The sequence below is a fragment of the Felis catus genome, chromosome B1 (assembly GCF_018350175.1).
Source record: "Felis catus isolate Fca126 chromosome B1, F.catus_Fca126_mat1.0, whole genome shotgun sequence".
Taxonomy (NCBI): Eukaryota; Metazoa; Chordata; class Mammalia; order Carnivora; family Felidae; genus Felis; species Felis catus.
Window position 1 is genome coordinate 178312862 of NC_058371.1, and position 12962 is coordinate 178325823.

The 12962-nt window shown below is 37.4% G+C and overlaps 1 pseudogene; it reads left to right on the forward strand.

Annotated features, from left to right (window-relative positions):
* The first annotated feature begins 1331 nt into the window (after positions 1–1331).
* The window catches only part of LOC101098949, a 36968-nt pseudogene continuing 25337 nt past the window's right edge, over positions 1332–12962 (forward strand).

Below are 12962 nucleotides of genomic sequence, written 5' to 3' on the forward strand. Positions count from 1 at the left end.
CTTTTATCTGTTGATGTGGTGTATTATATTAACTGATATTCAGATTTTAAACCAACCTGACACTCCTGGAATAAATCCTTTTTAGCCTTGATGTGTAACAACACTTTTAAACTGCTGGATTTGCCTTGCTAGTGTGTTGCAGAGCATTTTGCATCTATATTAATAACAACTATTGTTCTTTAGTGTTATTTTTTTGTGATGTCTTTGTGTAGTGTTGGTATCAGAATAATACAGGATGAGTAAGAAAATGTTTCTTTTATTTACTTTTTCAAAGAGGTTGGGTGGGAGAGGTGGTATTAATTCTTCTTTAAATGTTTGGTGGAATCCATGAGCAAAGTCTCCTGGGCTTGCTTGAGCTTTCCTTTGTGGGAAATTTTTCATTAATTATTCCATCTCTTTGATTGTTCTGAGTCTACTCAGACATTCTGTTTCTTCTTGAGTAATTTTTGGTATCTCATATCTTTCTAGGAACGTGTCCATGTTGTCTAAGTTACTTAATTTGGGAATAGAGTCATTAATAGTATTCCCTTAAAGTATTTTTTCTCCCTTAAGATTGGTAACAAGGCACCCTTTTTTATTCCTGATTTTGGCAATTTCAATATTTTATATTTTCTTCTTGGGAACCCTAGCATTAATGCTATGCATTTGATGGAGCAATCACCTTGTCCAGACTTTAGAGATTGATACTGATGGAGATAGACTTGACCTGCAGCTGAGCATGAGGGTGCCCATGGGTTGGGGTGTGGCAGTTTCAGCTTCCTGAAGGACCAGCTGTGTAGTCCATGAGAATTTTTGGCAGCTGAGAGGTCAGTGTTGGTGAACAGAGTAGAGATCCTCAGGGGCAAAGGCTGTGGTGTCTGGTGAGTGCCCTTGGGGTCTTGGTGTCACGGGCTACCAGAGAGCACTTGACCTCTTTTTCTCTCACGGAGGACAGCATGGCCAAAGGGATCCCTGTGACCACCACATCCAGCTTGTAGGCACCCCACAGTGATGGCGGAACAGAAATCTGATGGGTGATTATCGCTAGAGCAGCCATGGAGCCAGAGCCTGGAATGTGGGCCCCCGTGCAGTAAGAACAACTCTGGGTCTGTGGCACTGGCCATCATCAGGGATGACTTTTGGGCTTCAGGCAATGACTGACACTGGCACGTCATAAAGCCCAGACCTGGAGCACAGGTACACATGGATCAACAGTGGGTCTGGTGTCCAAGGCAGTGGCTTCTCCACAGGCAGGGCTCCATCATCTGAGACTCAGGTGGGGCTAGGGTCTGGGGCGTGTGCAGAGTGGCCTCAGAGCTGGGATCTGAAATCCAGGTGCATACAAGTCAGTCATGGCTTCCGGCTGGGGGTGTTTGGAGTGCCAGAGGGAGCTCTCAGCCAGTGTTCCAGAGTGGCTCAACAATAGCTCCTTCTGGGACAGTGCAGGTATGGCAGCATCTCCCTCTCCAAAGGCTGTGCCTTTGGCAGTGGGCATGGCTGTTGGTTCCACAGTGGCAAAAGCTGCCAGTTTTCTTTGCAGAGCAGGCTCCTGAGGTCTGTGCCAGGAAACACTATGGAGTCTTCCGCTGTGACAGTTGTGGTGAGACTGCAGCCCTCCTGTGGACTGTGGACATCCTCAGCAGCAAAGGCTTCCAGAGTCTTCCATACAGTTAGTCCCCTGGGAACCATGATGACACCCACTGTGTGGTTGCTGCTAACCCTAACCCTTCTGTCCTCCTAGCTGTCTCTAGACTTCCCTGCTAACCTGAGCTTTCCCGTGACTCTTACTGTGTCATTATTCTGCACCCCAAGCTCCCCCTTTTTTTATCTCCACTGTTGCTGTAGGTTCTTAATTGGACTCAAGCCCTCCCAGGGCTAGTTTTGTTCATGGATAGCTCTCTAATTTTGAGCTAGGGGGTCCAGAGTTGGGGGAGGAGGCTTGCATCAATTACTGTACCTACCATCTTACTAATGTCACTCCTCTACACCTTTTCTAAATGGCCCCCTTTGATGCCTTTTTTAAAATCTGACATTCTGGTGGACTCTCAGGCACTTTTTGCTTCTTGCTTTTTCCCCCATCTGTGGGTTATGCTTTCCTGTTTCGTTACATGCCTTATAACTTTTCTTCCTTAAAAGTACATATTTTAGATAATACAGACCAACATATTTGGATGATCTCCCCCCCGGTCTTGTTGTCGTTTGCTTGCTTATTTGTTGAATAACTGGGCTGAACTCTTGCAGTGAAGTCGACTTCTGTAGTATTAAAGCTCTGACACTGTTCCTTAGACATCACCTCCTTGGGCATGAGCCCAGTCACACTGAAAGGACATTGATTTTTGCTTGGCTCTTCTTGGCCTGCTGTACTTTTTCTTATCTTTCTGTTAACCTCTTTGCCTCCGTTGGTATCACACTCAGCTGAAATGCTGCATTAATTGCTACATGATTGCTCTATTGTTTTTGACAATTCCCTGAGGTACAGAATGTTCTATCCCATTTAGGTAAATTTGGGCCCCTTTGCAGTAATTTTTGAGGTCGGCCTTTGAGGTTTTTTCCTCACCCCATGTGGGCTTCTCTTAGCTGTCTGTTTTCCTGGTTGTCTCTGGTAAATTAACAGGCTTATGGTTTAGTTTGTTGTTCTCATGGTATTACCAGCCTCACCTTAATCGTTTACCACCAGAATCTCTATTGTTTTTTGTTGTTGTTGTTGTTTTCATTGTAACTGTTTATTGATCACTCATATTATGCCAGAAGCTTTACATTTAGCCCTCTGTATAATACCGTAGTAATCTCTATTGTTTTGAAGAGTGCCCATAGTCTTGAAATTTCCCACATTCTATTTGAAATAAAGTCAGTGATTCTGGGGAGAATTCGCAGCTCTCTGTAGTTATGGCCCCCTGCAACCGGCCAGAACCTCTGAGACACTTCACTGGAGAAAAATGGAGGCAGTTATTGCAGGTGATTATTTGAAACTACCAAACTGGTAAGATTTGATGGTAGATTATTTGTGTTTCCTCAGTAAATGGTGCCCCGTTCCTCATGGAACATGCGTTTGGTGGGAGGATAGAAACAGGCAATAAAAAAGTATATAAATATATATTTAATATACGATATTTTATGCGGAGATATGTGAAGGAAAATAAAATGTGGTTAATTTTCACTTTGTGATTGGTGTGGAGCACGAATAGTTGTGGTTTAGGCAGCATAAAGGAAAGATTTTCTCAGAAGATGCCATTTGAGCAAAGATATACATAAACCATGTGACGATGTGAGGGGATGTGTTCTCAGCAAAAGAAGATGCAGATGTAAAAATCTTGAACAGGAAAATTGATGGAAGAGTTTAGAATGTTCTGAGAACAGCAAAACAGTCATTATCATTTGAAAAGAGTATGTGAGGAGAGGTTGTTTAGACTAGACAGCTAAAGGGGATGCTAAGAAGTCTGGATGTTCTGGAAAATGTCATGAAGAAGCCACTGGCAGGTTAAGAGCAAGGGGATGATGCTATCTGGTTTACAGATATGGCATAGACATATTTAGATTGTTGAATATCTCTTTGAATTTTAAGAGGAATGCAATTCTGATGAAGTGCAGGCTAAGTAACAAAGAAAACAACCCCTGCTTAAAGGACATTGTAAGAAAAAGAGAATTCCCAGCAGGCAAACTCTTGGAAAAATTTGTTACTAGGCTTAGGGAATACCGTATCCAGTTTTTCCAAGCTTTGCTACTAGAAGATTTTCTTATTTCCTACTTTTTCCTATGTTCCCCCTCCCCTTATTTCTGAGCATTCTGAATTTCTGCACTTATGATAATTGTTTCAGTCTTTACTTGATGCAATATCTCTTTCTATTATTGACAATATACAAAAAAGAGTGACTGACCCTTTTCCCCAGCATCTTTCTCACTTCCCTGCATTCCCCTCACAGGCCTCATTCCCCTATAAGAAATGTCTCTCCAGTTTTTGTTTTTGTTTTTTTTTTTTTACATTGAAAGACATATGACAATGTCTTGAATATACATAGCAATAAATTTAAACTACCACCCGCTTTGAAATGGAATATTCTCCCTTTACTTTTCAACACCACATACAGTGTATTCCAGAAGTTTTATGAACAATGAGTCCCAGAAAATGTCAGAGATCACAGTATAAAAAGAGAAAGAAACAGAGTCAAACTAAAACACACAACTGTAGGGTCTGACATTTTAAAGAGAAAATCTACTTCTAATATGGAAATTCAACCTCAGTATTATCCTGTGGCTGAGTTTTGATGCTCAGTTAAATAGACTTTTGTTCAGGTCAACCAATATTAAAATAGTGAAACCAATTAATGCATACTATGTGTGAATCAGTATATTTATTTATTTTTTTAATAAGTTGACTCATTTAAAGACATAAAAGACAAGATATAAAATCCACAGAGTAGAACTGGAATTTCAAAGGCATAGTTTTCTATTAATTGTGACAGCTTGCTTTTCCTTACTGTCTACCACATCCTAAAATCAACATATTAAGGTCAGGAAATGAAATTTTAAAAGGCGAGCCACATTAGTCAAAAATGTATATTGAGCCAAATATTCCCTAAAGAGCAGAGGTTTGGCAAATTTTGAAAATCTATTAACTCACTCAAGCTGTGGGCAACAAATTACTGCTGCATAGAAATGTATTGGTATAAATGTGCTAGCATATGCTTCAGAAATGTCTAATTACCTTCAGGAATGGATTAAGTTTTTGGTATCTCAGATCAACTGTTTTTTGCAATGTGAAATTGATAATTTCCAGAAATATGAAAAAATAAGCATAATTACTTCTATCTTGTAAATGTTTAGAGGAGGTGAAGGATTTTTCAGAAAAACAATGCTAATAAAAGTGCTTATAACCACTATAGCGTCGTACTTTGAACATAATAGTTTAAGTTTAGCCAATTACAGGGTTGAATGAAATGAAGAAGCAGATCATTGCTTATAGGTTGTTTGGGATATGAATTTTTTTCCTATAAAAATACATAAAAAGGCCATTATATAGAATATATTTGTTGAAATTTGAGGGAGTTTGTGGATTTACCCAAACATATAAAAGGGCCCCAATTTTCTGGATAAGATTCAAGAAAAGCTAACAGAGATCTGAAAACTGAATTGCAGAGCCTATCGGATTGTTCTTTGGCCTTAATTCACCAAGTTACATACCAAGATGATGTAGCAAATAAAACTCCCTAATTGTTTATTGAATTGAGCAGCTAAATTTGTTTGCTCAGTGGTGCCCACTATTAGAAGACCGGACGTGTGTTGACTCATCTAATGTTCCCAAAGCCTACGAACTAGGTTGTTTTCTTAACCCAAATTTTGCAGAGGAGGAAACTGAAGCTCCAATAGGTGAAGTAATCCGACTGTATTACTCAGCTAGGAACGGAAATGCTGAGTTTGAAAACAGCTAGTCTGCTGCCAGAGTCCTTGCTTTGAATCATTGTCTTGGTAGGAATGATATTGGACATACTTTTCACCTCTTAGGAAGACAGTTGCTCTTAATTTTATTTTGTTAGTATCCCTTCATAAAATTACTTTATTACATGAAAAGGTTGAGTGGTGCCTGAGTGGCTCAGTTGTTTAACAGTCCAACTTCGACTCAGGTCATGATCTCACTGTTTGTGAGTTTGAGCCCTGCATTGGACTCTGTGCTGACAGCTCAGAGCCTGGACCCTGCTTTAGATTCTGTGTCTCCCTCTATCTCTGTCCTTCCTCTGCTCATCTCTCTCTCTCTCTCTCTCTATCTCTCTAAAAAATAAATGAACATTGGGGCGCCTGGGTGGCGCAGTCGGTTAAGCGTCCGACTTCAGCCAGGTCACGATCTCGCGGTCCGTGAGTTTGAGCCCCGCGTCAGGCTCTGGGCTGATGGCTCAGAGCCTGGAGCCTGTTTCCGATTCTGTGTCTCCCTCTCTCTCTGCCCCTCCCCCATTCATGCTCTGTCTCTCTCTGTCCCAAAAATAAATAAACGTTGAAAAAAAAATTAAAAAAAAATAAATGAACATTAAAAAATGAGGTAAGAAAAGGTTGATAGCAAATGTTAACTATATAAAATTTAAATAGTGGATTATGGGTACTCTTTGCAGACACAAAATCCTTATAATTGCTTCAAATTATTGAACAAATCTCTGTTTTTCCTTTTTTTATGATTATTTTATTGAGCCAATATTTTTTTTATAAAAATGGATTTTTCATGCTTTAATAAGAATTATTTAGGTCCCAGATGAAGACGTCTGAAGTTGTGAGGACTTTAGGGAATGTGTTATCTTTCCAGCCACCAGTAAAGGGTTGGGTAGAGGAAACAAGGAAGCCCTTATCTCATTATTTGAGAAGGTGGCCTGAATGCTTTCTGCTTTCCTGGAGATTATCGGTCTATACCTCCCTGCCATGTTGGTATTCTGGAATTACACACTGCATCATTAGATAAAAGCTATAATCTATGTATCTAGCATCCAGATTCTCTCTCTTCCACAGGATTGATGTGACTGGGAAGCATTTAGGTTATTAGGTAATCTTATAGCCAGAATCCAATGGTACAAGTGTGATGAATGAGACATGTTTTGATCTTTCAATAATAGCTTTTGTAAACTACCCTATCTCATGGTAGGTGTAAATGTTAACAGTGGCCATATTAATTTGCAACTATTTTTGCCCATAGTTGTTTGCATAGGGTTGAGGTATTTTGGGATATTTGTTTTAGACTGTCCATTAGTATTTTTTTTAATGTTTTTTTTATTTATTTTTGAGACAGAGAGAAACAGCGCGTGAACGGGGGAGGGGCAGAGAGAGAGGGAGACACAGAATCAGAAGCAGGCTCCAGGCTCTGAGCCATCAGCCCAGAGCCCGACACGGGGCTCAAACTCACGGACCGCGAGATCGTGACCTGAGCCGAAGTCGGACGCCCAACCGACTGAGCCACCCAGGCGCCCCAAAGTATTTTTTTTAATCTAACTACACCTCCCATTAACTTTTTTCAATTTGTATTGTGATCAAATATATTTAAAATGTATCATCTTAACCATTTTTAAGTGTATAGTTCAGAGGTATTAATGTATAGTATTGTGCTTCAATTACCAACAACCATCTCCATAACCCTTTTCATCTTATAAAACTGAAACTATATATTCATTAAACAATAACGTCTTATTCCCCCTTCTCACAATTTCCTGGCAACTACCATCCTATTTTGATCACCCTAAGTACCTCCTATAAGTAGAATCATACAGTATATATGTCTTTTCATGACTGGCTTATTGCACATAGCATAATGTCCTGAAGTACCATCCATGTGGTAATGCGCGTCACAATTTCCTTCCCATTTTAGGCTGCGTAAAATTCCACTGTGTGTGTGTGTGTGTGTGTGTGTGTGTGTGTATAGTCATTCATCGATTTTGTTTTGTTCATTCATCTATCAATGGACACTTAAGTAGCTTCCACATTTTAGTTATAGTGGTTACCCTGCTATGAATACGTTATATAAATATCTCTTTGAGATTCTGTTTTCAGTTCTTTTGATTATATACTCAGAAGTGGAATTGCAGGCTTATTCAGTAATTCTATTAATTTTATTAGGCAGTGTAATAGTGTTTTTATAATGGTGGTACCATTTTACAATCCCACCACCAGTGCACAAATTTCAAATAGCAATTTCTCTACATTCTTGCCAACACTTGTTATTTTCTTTCTTTCTTTTTTATCGTAACCACTATGTTGGACATGAGGCAGCATGCCACTTCGAGTTTTAATTAGCATTTCTCAAAGGATTAGTGAGCTTGAGCATCTTTTATGTGTTTTTTTGGTCATTTGTATAGTTTCTTTGGAGAAATGTTTATTCGAGTCCTTTGCTCAATTTTGAATCAGGTTGTTTGGAGGGTTTTGTTGTTGTTGTTATTGTTGTTTTGTTTTTGAGTTTTGAGAGTTCTCTACGTATTCTGGATATTAATCCTTTACATGGTTTGAAATACTTCCCCCCATTCAGTGGGTGGCCATTTCACTCTGTTGATTTTCTTTATGATGCATAATTTGTTTTTAATTTTCATGAAGTTCAGGTTATCTATACTTTTTCTTTTTCATGCCTAAACCTTTGTATCATATCCCAAAATTGTTGCTACGTTCAGTACTGTAAAGATTTTGTCCTACGTTTTCTTCTAAGAGTTTTATAGTTGTATAAATCTTACATTTAGGTTTATAATTCACTCTGAGTTAATTTTTTTTGTATATGGTATTAGGTAGGGGTCCAAATTCATTCTTTTGTATGTAGGTACCCAGTTTTTCCAGCACCATTTGTTGAAAAAACTATCCTTTTTTCATTGAATGGCCTTGGCATCCTTGTCAAAATCATTTGAGGTTGTATGAGAGGATTTATGTTTGGGCTTCTCTATCGTATTCCATTGGTGTCAATGCCTGCCTTTATGCCAGTACCACACTGTTTTGGTTATTATAGTTTTGTGGTAAGTTTTTAATTCAAAAAGTGTGAATCCTCCAGCTTTTTTCTCCTTTTTTCAAGATTTGTTCGTTACTCAGGTTACTGTGCAATTCCATATGACTTTTAGAATGGGCTCTCTACTTATGTAAAAAATGTCATTGGGATTTTGATAGTGATTGCATTGAATTTGTAGACTACTTTGAGTAGCATTGATATATGAAGAATATTAAGTCTTCCAATCCATAAACATGAGATGTGTTTCTATTTATTTATGTCTTATTTAATTTATTTGTAGTTCTCATCAAACAAGTCTTTCATTTCTTTGGTTAATTCCTTTTTTAAAAGCTTTTATTATTTTTGATGGCATTGCAAATGGAATTGTTTTTATAATTTCCTTTTCAGATTGCTCGTTGTTAGTATATAGAAATAAAACACTTGTGGTTTTGTTTTTGTTTTTGTTTTTTTAATATGTCTGAGAGACAGAGACAGAGTGAGAGCAGGGGAGGGGCAGAGAGAGAGAGGGAGACACAGAATTTGAAGCAGGCTCCAGGCTCTGAGCTGTCAGCACAGAGCCTGACACAGGGCTCAAACTCTCAAAGTGTGAGGTCATGACCTGAGCCAAAGTTGGATGCTTAACCAACCAAGCCACCCAGACGCCCATAAGCACAACAGTTTTTTGAGTGTTGACTTTGTATCCTGATGTTTTGTTGAATTCATTTATTAGTTCTACAGTTTTGTTTTTGTTTTTGTAGAATCTTCAGGGTTTTCTATGGGTTTTGATTTCATAAGATCAAATCAGTGATGAACAGAGATAGTTTTACTTCTTTCCAATTTAAATGACTCCTGTTTTTCTTGCCTTATTCCTCTGAGTAGAACTTCAAATACTGTGTTGAATTGAAGTGGTGAAAGCCAGCATACTTGCTTTGTTACTGATTACGGAAGAAAAAGCTTTCAGTCTTTTGCCACTGAATATGATATTCATTCTGAGTTTTATTATGTTGAGATAGTTTTTTTTTCAATGCTTAATTTTTTGAGTGTTTTCATATGACAAGGTGTTGAACTTTTTATTTTTTAATGTTTCTTTTTGAGAGAGAAGAGAGAGACAGAGCATGAATGGGGAAGGGGCAAAGTCAGAGAGGGAGACACAGAATCTGAAACAGGCTCCAGGCACTGACCTGTCAGTACCCAGCCCGATGCCAGGCTTGAACTTGGAAACAGGAAACAGTGAGATCATGACTTGAGCCAAGGTTGGACTCTTAACCAGCAGAGCTACCCAGGCACCTGTGGTGTTGAACTTTTCAAATTTTGTCTCTGCATCAGTTGAAATGACCATGCATTTTTTCCTTCATCTTGTTAACATGGTATATTACATTATCTATTTTCATATGTTGAAACAATCTTGCATTGCAGGAATAAATCCCACTTGTTCATGGTGTATAATCATTTTAATATGCAGCTGAATTTAGTTTGCTGTTATTTTGTTGAATATTTTTGCATCAGTGTTTATTAGGAATATTGTTATAGCGTCTTTGTTTGGCTTCATCGGGGTAATACTGGCCTCATAGAATGAGTTAGTGAGTGTTCTCTTGAGAATATTGTTGTTGGTTCTTCTTTAAATGTTTGGTTGAAGACATCAGTGAAGGCAGGTCTAGGACTTCTCTTTGTTGGACTAATTTTTATTCATATTGAATGAATTAGTAGTTATAAGTCTGTTCATATTTTCTTGATGATTTAGACTTGATAGGTTTCAAGTTCGTAGAATTGGTTCATTTTAATCTAGATTATTCCATTTGTTGCTGTCAGTCCATTCTGGCTGCTAGGATGAGTTACTTAAAGAGCAAACATCGATTTCTCACAATTCTGGAGGCTGGGAAGACCAAGGTCAAGTCACTAGCAAATTCAGTATCTGGTGAGAACCCACTTCCTGGTTCACAGAGAGCCATGTCTACACATGGTGGAAGGGGTCAGAGAACTCCCTGGTGTTTCTTTTATAAAGGCACTAATTCCATTTACGAGGGCTCCAAAATCATGACCCAGTTGCTTCTTGAATTTCCTTAGTATTTCACATGTGACTTTAGGAAGGTACACAAACATTCAGTTTATAGCATTGGCATACAGTTAGTTGTTCCTAGTATTTTGTAATAATCTTTTTATTATTATTAATATTATTTCTGTATAATCAATGGTAATGCCCCATATTTCATTCTTGATGTGATTTCTAATTACAATCTGATTTAAATCTTTCTCTCTTTTTTTTTAATTCCACCTAAGTAAAAGTCTAGCAATTTTGACAAACTTTTCAAAAATCTAACTTTTGGTTTCATTGAATATCTCTATTAATTTTATATTCTCTATTTTGTTGCCTTTTATTTTGTTTTTCTAGTTCCTTAATATTTAAAGCTCAGTTGCTGATTTGAGATCTTTCTTTTTAACATAAGTATTTAGAGCTATAAATTTCTCCCTTAGCTCTGCTTTTGTTATTCTGTCAGGTTTGGTAGGTTATGTTTTCATTTTCATTTATCTGTATTTTCTAACTTTTCCTGTGATGTTTGCTGTGATCCATTGCTTATTTAAGAGTGTGTTATTTAAATTCCACAAATTTGTGAGTTTTCCAGTTTTCCTGCTGTTAATTATTGCTTTCCAACTTCATACACTGAGGTTAGAAAAGACAGTTTGTATGATATATAAATATAAATAATATAGATTAAGTATAAGTATATGTATAAGTAAATATAAATATAAATATAAATATAAATATAATCTTGGGATTTAATTTGTGGGCTATTATCTTTGCTCCATTCTGGAAAATGTTTCATGTGCCCTTGAGAAGGATGTACGTGCTGCTGTCTTTGGTGTAGTATTTTGTATATGCCTTTTAGATCTAGTTGGTTTATTGTGTTAAGTCCTCTGTTTCCTTATGTATCCTCAATCTGCTGGTTCTATCCTTACTGTCAAGAGTGGAGTATTGATATTTACAACTATTATTGTAGGATTGTGTATTTCTTCCTTCAACTCTGTCAGTTTTTTGCATCATATATTTTGATGGTATGTAAACATTTAAAGTTGTTATATATTCTTGCTCTATTGAAACCTATATTATCCTTTTTTATGTCTTTTAAACTTTTTAGATTTCCAGTCTATTTTGCCTGATATTAGTATAGCCACCCCTGTTATCTCTTGGCATGGAACACATTTTTCATCCTTTCACTTTTGCTGTTTTTTTTTTAATGTTTATTTATCCATTTATTTTGAGGGAGAGAGACTAAGAGAGAGAGAGGGTGGGAGAGAGAGAAAGTGGTGTGAGCTGGGTAGGTGTAAAGAGAGAAGGAGAAGGAAAATCCCAAGCAGTCCCCATGCTCAGCAAGGAGCCAGATGCGGGCTCAATCCCTTGACCCTGGGATCATGACATGAGTTAGAATCAATAGACGCTTAACCGACTGAGCCACCTAGGTGTCCTACATCCTTTTACTTTCAATCTATTTGTGCCTTTGGATCTAAAGTGAGTCTCTTGTAGATAGCACAGAGTAGGATCATTTCTATATCCATTCTGCCAATTCTGGTTTTTGAGTAGAGAGTTCAGTCTGCTTACATTTAATGTAATTACCAATAAGAAGGGACTTCTGTCATTTTGCTCTTTGTTTGCCAATGACGTATAGCCTTTGTCCCTCATTTCCTGCATTATGGTCGTATTTTATGGGTAGTAATTTTTTGTACTAAGATGTTTAAATACCTTTCTCATTTCCTTCTCTGTATATTCCATAGCTATTTTTTTTGTGATTAACATGGGAAATTACATTTAACATTGTAAAGTTATAACAATCTAACTTGAATTTATACCAGCTCAACTTCAATAATATACAAAAACTTTGTTCCTTTATATCTCTATCCTTCCCCCTTTTAGTTGTTGATGTCACAAAATTACATCTTTATACATTGTGTGCCCCAAAACATAAACAATCATTTTAAATACATCAATCTCTTAAATTATATAGAAAACAAAAGTAGAGTTACAAACCAAAGTTACATGATATTAGCTCTTAGACCAATAATTGGTTTTTATATGTTTTAGTCTCTTAAATCATGTAGAAAACAAAACCATTGGTACAATAATATAAGCTATGATTGTTACTTTCATGTATCAACTTGACTGGCCTAATTGATGCCCAGTGGTCTGTGAAGATGTTAGTGAAAGAGATTAACATTTGATTCGGTAGATTGACTAGAGAGATCTATCCTTACCAATATGGGTATTATCCAATCTGTAGGGGGGCTTAATGGAATAAAAAGTTGAAGGAAGGGTGAATACTTTCTCTCTTTTTGAGCAGGTACATCCATCTTATCCTGACCTTGGACATTGGAATTTAAAATTCTCATGCCTTTGGACTCTGGGACTATACCAGGGGCCCCTGGTTCTCATGTCTTTGGACTCATACTGAATTATACCACTGGTTTCCTGGTTCTCCAATTTCAGATGGTAGATTGTGGAATTTCTTGGCCTCTAATAACAACACAAACTTATTTCTTTAATAAATATCTCTTTATATAC